Source organism: Sinocyclocheilus rhinocerous, unplaced genomic scaffold (assembly GCF_001515625.1).
Source record: "Sinocyclocheilus rhinocerous isolate Xijiao unplaced genomic scaffold, SAMN03320098_v1.1 scaffold461, whole genome shotgun sequence".
Taxonomy (NCBI): Eukaryota; Metazoa; Chordata; class Actinopteri; order Cypriniformes; family Cyprinidae; genus Sinocyclocheilus; species Sinocyclocheilus rhinocerous.
The window spans coordinates 527,467-538,088 of NW_015624123.1; positions in this window are offsets into that span (position 1 = coordinate 527,467).

Sequence of the window (10,622 nt, forward strand, 5' to 3'; positions counted from 1 at the left end):
AAAAAAAAAACGGGTTGTTATTAATCAATGGATCTTTACAGCGATTGGTCATGAATTCATGAATCTGTTTTTAAATGGGGTGTACTTTGTGATGTCATGTTTAAAAAAAAATTCCTGATAAAGGTCATGCGACTGAAACGTAGTCAATAAATATTTTGATATTTTTTGCATATTAGATAGTGTGCGGGATTTTGTTTTTTGCTTTTTAAAATAACATCAGTCAAAATAAAACACAAAAAAAATTAATACTTGTTTATCTGCATGTCATGTGACCATTAGCCAACATCAGAAAACCGTGTACAAGCAAATGTGATAATTATTAAAATAAAAATCTCAAGGTTACTTCAAGTAAATATCTTAGGTAAAAGAGGTCCGGCTGAAAAATATTTGGGAATCCTTGCATTACACTCTTAAAAATAAAGGTGCTTAAAAGGTTCTTCACAGCGATGCCGTAGAAGAACCATTTTTGGTTCCACAAAGAACCATTCAGTCAAAGGTTCTTTAAAGAACCATCTCTTTCTTACCTTTTTATCATCTGAAGAACTTTCTTTCGCCACAGAACCTTTTCTGAAACAGAAAGGTTCTTCAGATGTTTAAGGTTCTTTATGGAACTATTTAGACAAAAAAAGGTTCTTCCATGGCATCGTGAAGCACCTTTATTTTTAAGACTGTATACATGTAAATTTTTAGCATTTTAATGTGTTTGAAAGACAAAAGCCATCCAAAGCATAGTAATACATGATTAAATAACCCACTGGGGGGTGGGATAATTCAAATAAAAATTAGTATGTTCATCAGTATTGATGCAATGTTGAAATGCTGAGGAAACACTTCTAAAAATTCAAATGATTTTTCTAAATCCAGTGGTCAATTGCTGTGTGGCTTCTCAATTTGCTGTGCAATTATATCCACCTGACTAGTGACTGGTTTCTGTGTGAATGTCCACAAGACTGGAAAACTTTCTGAGTGTATATAAGCGGTAGGCTATTTTAGAAAGGAACATTTAAAAGATGAAAAATTAGTGAGAATCAGTTGTTTGAATAATATATACAGTAATCATGTAATCAGTAAAAAAGTAACTGTAGTCTGATTGCGAGTATTTTAAAATGTAATTTAATCTAATTACAAGTACTTTTTTTTTTTTATCTGATTACGTAATCCATATTAAATGTAATCAGTTACTCCCCAGATGAACTATCACTATTGCATTTACTCTGACAACCACAATAGACTTGTTGGAGGAAAGAAGTTCAAGAGGCTATATGACTACAGCACTGTTCAGCTCAACACTTGATACGGTTAACAGAGTTCTGGAATACAGCTCTGGAAGCAATTAAGAGACCACTCCAAATTTTTCTTAAATCAGCATCTCTATATGAATGGCATCCATTCCATTCCAGTGTCTGTTGAATTCCAACACAGGCACACCTCACTCTTCTAAATGAAGTACTAATTAGGTGATCACCTCAACCAAATCTTATATAACAAGGAAAAGTATAAAAAACTACTGTTGTGGTCATCACTATCCTCTTGCAAAAAGGACCATCTGGATGGCAAAAACAAATGTAATTGAAATCAAATAACAACTGTTGACCATGCCAAAAGAGTTGAAAATAAATGTTTTAAGCGGGGAATAGAATGGTTAAATTCTGGGATACAGTGAGCATCAGGTTGTTTCCATCCTTAAAATTTCAAAGACAGCAGTTCATAAGAACAAGGTAAAATTGCAAACATTGGGGACAACAAAGCTACAGACCAGCAGAGGGATAACCGCCAACTCATTCGAATGTCACTCAACAGCCGTATAGGATGACATGAAGTGACCTACAACAAGAATGGCAAACAGCAGCTGGGGTGAAGTGTACAGCGAGGACGGTTCGAAACAGGCTCCTAAGGGCAGGGCTGAAGTCGTGCAAAGCTAGAAAAAGCCTTTCATCTATGAGAAGCAAAGAAGAGCCAGGTTGAGGTTTGCAAAAGACCATAAGGATTGGACCTTCTCTGATGATTTAGACAGAGACCTTGAAAGGCCTACAAGCCACAGTGTCTCACACTCACTGTGAAATTTGGTGGAGGATTGGTAATGATCTGGGGTGCTTAAGCAAGGCTGGAATCGGGCACATGTCTTTGTGAAGGGAGCATGAATCAAGCCACTTACAAGGCTGTCCTGAAAGCTAAATTGCTTTCTTCTGCTCTGACAATGTTCCCAAACTCTGAGGATTGCTTTTTTTCAGCAGGACAATGTTTCATGCCACACAGCCAGGTCAGTCAAGGTATGGATGGAGGACCACCACATCAAGATCTCCACCTGAGCCCCATTGAAAACCTCTGGAATGTGATCAAGAGGAAGATGAATGGTCACAAACCATCAAACAAAGCTGAGCTGCTTGAATTTTTGTGCCAGGAGTGGCATAAAGTACAGCAATCTGAAAGACTGGTGGAGAGCATGCCAAGACACATGAAAGCTGTGATTGAAAATCAGGGTTATTCCACCAAATATTGAATGAATATGAACTTTGCATTATTTGCGGTCTGAAAACGCTGCATCTTTTTTGTTAATTTGACCAGTTGTCATTTTCTATGAATAAATGCTCTAAATGACATTATGTTTATTTGGAATTTGAGATAAATGTTGTCAGTAGTTTATAGACTAAAACAAAAATGTTCATTTTACTCAAACACATACATAAATATTAAAACCAGAGAAACTGATAATTTTGCAGTGGTCGCTTAATTTTTTCCAGAGCTTTATAAGTAAGGCTGCCAATTAAATTAAGTAAATAGTTTTACTGTGTGGAGACGTGCTGAAATCGCGTTTGGTCTCGTACTGTATCGCGTACCTTGTCAGTGTCGTGCGCTTTGCTTGGCCATTTGTTGTGATAAACAGGAAAGTGTGTCCAGCTGAATTCAATTTGAGTTTTGTTAGACGAATATAAAAAGCTTAGTATACCGTGGCAGCCCTCGTGTGAAGACCAAAGAGTGTAAAGACCATCTACTACACCGAGCAGGGACACCGGCAAGGGACATAAGTATCGCTTTTGAATAATTCTCTTTCCTACTACTTGTTTCCCTTCTGTTTTCAGGTTTTATAACCAATTCTTACTATGTGTTTCCAGATCCCTACTATCACTACCACTCGCAAACCATGCATCACACACTGTAGGCAGCGCAATCCTAACAACCTGCGCACTTTGCCTATGTCTGCTAATACACTACTTTCTTTTTCTATTGGTCTCTGGAATTGCCAGTCTGCTGTAAACAAAGCAGATTTTATTACTTCTATTACAAGTCATTCAAGACTAAACCTCATGGCCCTGACAGAGACCTGGATCAAACCAGAGGACAATGCTACACCTGCAGAACTCTCAAATAATTTCTCTTTTTCCCACTCCCCCCGTCTGACTGGAAGAGGTGGAGGCACTGGTCTGCTTATCTCTAATGATTGGAAATGTAATCCTTTACCATCTCTGAGTATCAACAGCTCCTTTGAATCACATTCAGCCACTATTACCCACCCTCTTAAAATCCATTTTATAGTTGTTTATCGACCCCCAGGACCACTAGGTAACTTCGTGGAAGAATTAGATGTGCTGCTCTCAAACTTTCCTGAGGATGGTACTCCCCTAGTTATGCTTGGAGACTTCAACATCCACCTAGATAAACCTCAGGCTGCAGACTTCCACACTCTGCTTGCTTCTTTTGATCTCAAGCGAGTATTAACTACGGCTACTCACAAATCAGGCAACCAACTGGACCTTATTTACACACGACACTGCTCCACTGATCATGTGCTGGTTACTCCACTGCACACCTCGGATCACTTCCTCCTCACTCTTAACCTCAACATGGTTCCTGACACAACACATACCCCTACACATGTCACTTTTCGACGTAACCTACACTCTCTCTCACCCTCCCGGCTATCTGCTATGGTTTCATCTTTGCTTCCTTCCCCTGAACAGTTATCATCTCTTGATGTTAACCGTGCTACTGATACTTTCTGCTCCACTCTTACGTCTTGTTTAGACACTGTCTGCCCCTTGTCTTCCAGGCCAGCTCGTACCACCTCTTCTGCCCCTTGGCTATCTGATGTTCTCCGTGAGTATCGTTCTAAGCTCAGAGCTGCAGAAAGAGTATGGCGCAAATCACAAAATCCTACTGACCTTAATGTATATCGATCACTTCTCTCTTCATTCTCTGCTAATGCCTCCACTGCTAAAAGGACATACTATCACAACAAAATTAACAATTCGCCTAACTCTCGCATGCTCTTTAAAACATTTTCCTCCCTCCTTTATCCTCCTCCTCCCCCTCCTTCATCAACTCTAACAGCTGACGACTTTGCCACATTCTTCATTAATAAAATTACAAACCTCAGTGCACAATTTGCCACACCACAAACTGTCAAACACATCTTACCAGCAAACATACACCGTACAACATACACACTTTCCAATCATCCTACTACTTGTCCGCTTGATCCTATTCCATCTCATCTCCTTCAAGCCATTTCTCCTGCCGTTGTACCTGCACTCACTCACATCGTTAACACATCCCTTCACACTGGTGTTTTTCCCTCAACATTTAAAAGAGGCTCGTATAACCCCACTTCTTAAGAAACCCACTCTTAACCCAACTCTTTTAGAGAACTACAGACCGGTTTCCCTTCTACCTTTCATTGCAAAAACACTTGAACGAGTTGTGTTCAACCAAGTCTCAGCCTTTCTCACACAGAACAACCTCCTGGACAGCAACCAATCTGGCTTCAGAAGTGGACATTCGACCGAGACTGCCTTGCTTTCAGTTGTTGAAGCCCTAAGACTGGCAAGAGCGGCTTCCAAATCTTCTATACTTATCTTGCTGGATCTGTCCGCTGCTTTTGACACAGTTAACCACCAGATCCTCCTGTCAACCCTATTGGAAAATGGCATCTCAGGAACCGCACGCCAGTGGTTTGAGTCTTACCTCTCAGATAGGTCCTTAAAAAATGAAACCCCACTAGCTTTCTATTTTTTCTATTCTATCTACTTGTTTTTCTTTGTGTGTGTGTGTATATATGTGTGTGTATAATAAATATATAAATATATATATATACACACCTTGCTACGTGTACTGCGTTAGGCTAACCGGGACTTGTCATTTGCACTTATATATTGTTGCTCTTTTGCTAGTTTTGACTGCTTTTATTGTCCTCATTTGTAAGTGGCTTTGGATAAAAGCGTCTGCTAAATGACTAAATGTAAATGTAACTAAATTCATTTTTAATGTTTGCGTTCACTGTAGCAGGAATTTGTCCGTTTCTGTTCCGTGTTTGCCTGTATCAATCTTGAATCAGATGGACTTTGATTAAATTATCAAAAAATGATTAAATGATCAAAGTAATTGGTAGATATGATCTAATGCTTTTTGGGGGGAGCTAAAAGGATCTGAAATGTCTGGTCCTATATATAGCAGGACAAATTAAGTACAATATAGGTGGCATACACTTTTTAACCGTTGCTATCAAATTTTTTTTCGTTATGTTTCATATTATTTTTTTAATGTTTTGATATATGTTCTATAGGCTTTTTCTTTCTTTTTTGCGCAAATACTTACATTCTTGTAATTAAATGTGACCATTTCAGTTGAGAGCACTTAAGAGGGAAAAGTTCACTCAAAAATAAAACTTTTTTCTTAATCTATTTACCATGCCGTTCTAATCATCGTCCTTTTTCACCTGTTGAGCAGATGTCTCAAAGTCCACCCAACACAATTCCGTCAGTGTTTTAACAGCAGTTCATAAGAACAAGGTAAAGCTGTAAACATTGGGGACAAAAAAGCTACAGACCAGCACAAAATAAAATAAAGGTGCCTCACGATGCCATAGAATAACCTTTTTTTGTCTAAATGGTTCCATAAAGAACCTTTAACATCTGAAGAACCTTTCTGTTTCACAAAAGGTTCTTTGTGGTGAAAGAAGGTTCTTCAGATACACCGAACACAATTAGTCAGTGTTTCAACATCTACAACACAGATGTTAATGTTAAGTTCTTATTGCATTGACATTGATATTGCCTATGGCACCAATGATGTTCCACACTCTTCTCCTTTTTTGTTGATTTTGAAGCCACTATAGATCTGTTCACATTAGGCTGAAATTTCGGCCTCTTTATAGCAAACATGCCGTGCTGATTATTATGGCACTACTTCCCCCTGCTGGTAGATGTTTTAGCTACACCATCTTGGTGGACTTCCTGGGGGTTCAGCCGAGCAGCTGCATTTCAGATGAATAGGAATGCTAACAGACAGCTTTCTCCAGTTATTATATAACTCATCCGTTATAACATCTGAACTTGCAGCTTCTTTCCTGCACAACCAGAGGTCGCCAGTGGATTGTTTATATACACACACACACACACACACAGATAGATAGATACCCCAGACAAATTGCAAACACAGCGAAATCAAGACATATTAATTCAGTAAAAATATGAACCCTAACTAACAGTGGCAGCAGCAGCAGCATAAATGAACTATTTAAAAAATAGTTACCACAAAATTATCATATAATTATTGCAAAATAAAAGCTTCAATGCATGCTGGGAACTTGCAAAACATTGTTCAACATAAAAATTGTTCAGATGACTCAATTTGGAAAGTCAGGGCAACATTTCGACAGGTTTTGAACAAATACTTGAGTATCTAAGTAAGGTTTAAAACATCTTTTGTTAACAACATGTTTAGAGTATTCTCATTCAAAATAATAACGTGATCCCTCCTATTAATTATCATTATTTTTTAATTCAAGCTACTTTTTTACATTTGTAAAAACAAGAATTTTTTTAAACAGTGTACCGTCTCATAAAGAACAGTCTTCAGATACTTTTCTTCCTCAAAGGAACTTCCTTCTTGGCATTGTAAAATTCTGATTATCTCGAAACATGCATCTTAACAAAAAAGAAAATGTATGTCATATCTTATTTTAGCTGCCCGCTCAGATGTCCAAGCTACACTTTAAGCACACACATATTAATTCAGTAAATATATGAACCATAACTAACAGCAGCAGCATAAATGAACTATTTTAAAAATAGTTACCACAAAATTATAATATAATTATTGCAAAATAAAAGCTTCAATGCATGCTGGGAACTTGCAAAACATTGTTCAACATAAAAATTGTTCAGATGACTCAATTTGGAAAGTCAGGGCAACATTTCGACAGGTTTTGAACAAATACTTGAGTATCTAAGTAAGGTTTAAAACATCTTTTGTTAACAACATGTTTAGAGTATTCTCATTCAAAATAATAACGTGATCCCTCCTATTAATTATCATTATTTTTTAATTCAAGCTACTTTTTTACATTTGTAAAAACAAGAATTTTTTTAAACAGTGTACCGTCTCATAAAGAACACTCTTCAGATACTTTTCTTCCTCAAAGGAACTTCCTTCTTGGCATTGTAAAATTCTAATTATCTCGAAACACAGACATCTTAACAAAAAAGAAAATGTATGTCATATCTTATTTTAGCTGCCCGCTCAGATGTCCAAGCTACACTTTAAGCACACATTCTGTCTGTCTGTTACAGTATCGTTCTGATTAGCCCATACTTTAACACGTTTAAATGTTGCCCATTACATTTTATATTATCAACATAGCCTGTTTTGTATTGTATTTACCTTGTACACAAGCCCTGACTTCTGTTGTATTGTTTTATATTTAAGCAACATAATATTTTTTTCGTATAAGCACAAGGCCACACACTGAGGTGATCACAGCCATAGTGATATTCAGAGAAAACGCAGGATTGGGGTAATTTTGCGCAGTAGTTCAGTAAATAAGAAGTTAATAATAATTATTTTGCAATTTAGACAATGCTGCCAGACATTCTTTTTTTTTTTTTTTTTTGCTAATTGCTGTAATTGCTGCTAATAAATGTACGATCAGATGATCATTACAACCAAAATTAGACAATCAAAATAATTCCAGGCATACTGTATATTTAGCTATATGTAGCTTTTGTTCTGGTACGTTTTAGTATATGCAGACCCATTTAAGCTTTAGGCTGACTCAGAAAACAAACAGCAAGATAACCAGAAATTCCAGAAAAACTGTAGCCTAACTTTAGACAGACATCATGTCACTTCTTGATAATAGCCTCTCAGATGATCACTTTTTTTGAGCGTTGATGGGACACTATTGTCAAGTCGTCACATAGTGTCAACATAAAGACAAAGTATTGTATAGAATTGTCTGTATTGTCCAATACTGCTGGCGTATTTCATAAATTAATCTACACTGTGATTCTGCTTATGTCACGGGGAGCAGACAGGACCCAAATGCATGACAGCCAGTTTAGTGCAAAAAAAGACTTTTATTAAACAAAGAGACAAAAATAAAACGAAGCAGGGCAAAACTTAACTGGTACACATGAAAACAGCCAGGAGAACCACAACCAACGACATGTACGACAACGAACCAACACAGGACTGCAAACACAAGGAGAATAAGTAGGGCAGGTAATGAGGGACAACAGGTGGGACAACTGAACCAATAAACAAATAACAAGGTGGCGGTGTTTACAAAGACCGGAGAGGCACCATGGCACCAACAAAAACAATGACAAGCCATGTGCTCACAAACAGAGCCAGGAGTGCCCTTTGGTGGCCGTTCTGGGCACACTAGCTGAAGACTGAGATTCTGCTTAAAATTGCACTGCATTTGTTATCATAATGCCTAAATTATAAAGCTGATCAAATTTCTGGTTATCACTAAGTATTAATTACTGTTGTTAGTCAGACTGTACCTCTCAGGTAAGAGGTACTGTTGTTTTCCTTACTTTATAAACACTGACTGCACTGTTATTATATACTACATAATGATGACTATCATTATAAAAATCAGTTTTTTCATAACTCCTCTCACTAACCATCGATGGTTACTGTCTAGTGACCCAGGTCATCATGTCATTGTTGAATGTATTTCTAATGTAATTAAGTATTCAATGATATTTAATATGAAACGTAGTGCAGTAAAAAGTACAATATTATGCTTTGGAATGTTGTGAAGTAAAGTTTTCTAAAGAAAAACACTCTGATAAAGTACTTTTACCACAAAGTTACATTACTGTCCGCCTCTGGTCAAAACCCACACATTCCCAGAAATACACATTGAGGAGAATGTCACATGCAGGCCACAAACTATATAGACAAGAAACCACACTCTTTTCTATTTTTTATACATGTTAAAGTTTTGTACATCTTCATATTTTGTAGCTGCTCTGCTAAGTTCCACCAGACAAACTCATATGTGTGAAAGACGTTTAAGAGCATTGCTTTTATAAGATACAAACACTGAAAAGTCCCAGTGCAACTTTCTTTGGACTGTTTTGGCACTAGGTCAGGAACTGTTGTAACTGACTATTATGTGTGATATTGACTGATTAGCATTGCTTTCTTTGCCCCCAAGTTACATACTCTGCTTCTTTAAGGCATCTTTTTTTTATTTAACGCCCATGCAAAAGTAGCCATTTAAAATGATTCTATTATTTATTTATTCCTATTTATTTATTCCTTTACCTTACAGTAGCTTGTCACTCACTGCTGAAATGTTTGATACTGTGTGTCTTCTTGTCATGTTATCAGCCAGTCAAGGGTCCTCCAAAAGCTTTCTCGAGATAGGCTTACTTGACATAATCACAGTAAAAATCTTCAGAAAAAATGTAGCTGAAAAGAATAGCTCAATGCAAACTGTGCAGTCACGTGTCTTCCTCCTCATACATCCCCTTATTATTTCTACTACAAAGTGTAGTTTTTAAAAAGGACTGTATTTACAGTTTTTTTTTTTAACCAGCAGACCTGGGAAATCCGGACGCTGTATTCAGAGCTGTCACTTGAATTCATCAGATGTGATTAGTAGCCCTGAGTGTATTACATAACTCCATCATAAAGGGACATTTGTTAGTCCAGCATTTCATTGATCCTGTTAAACTGATTTTGTAGTTGTACTGTGTGATATCAGTCATAGACAACCGACTGAACTTAAAAGCGACTGGTTATGAAACTTACGTAATGAGTATCTGATGTTCTACTGTATATACATAGCCTATGTAAAGTATACTTTAGTTTTACAGTGTATATTCTCTCACATTAATACATAATCATACAAAATTTAAATTATAACAAGATATCAGACTAATATATTTGCATTCTTTGGGATAGAATAAGATAATGACAAATCTTAGATTAGATACAATTCAATTTAGAGCACCTAGACGTAAGAAAGATGGTATGTTGTTTCAGTTAAAACATGCGGTTGCTCAATCTGTTCAAATTCCGTACAAATAGATCGAAACACATTTTCACAACAGATGGATTTCAAAGAATGTGGAATTGTGTTGTTTGGTAAGGGGAAGTACAGACTTTGTAAGTAGTGCTTTTTTTAGTGCTTATAGTCTTAACATTTACAACTTATATAACACTAGTCATATGAAAGCAATTCACGTCACTTTATGACTTTATGATGAACTGATAGAATGTAATCACACAAAAATGTATTGACAAGTGCCTCACGTTATCATATTATCATACATTTACTTAACACAATTGTTGTGTGTGTGTGTGTATATATATATATATATATA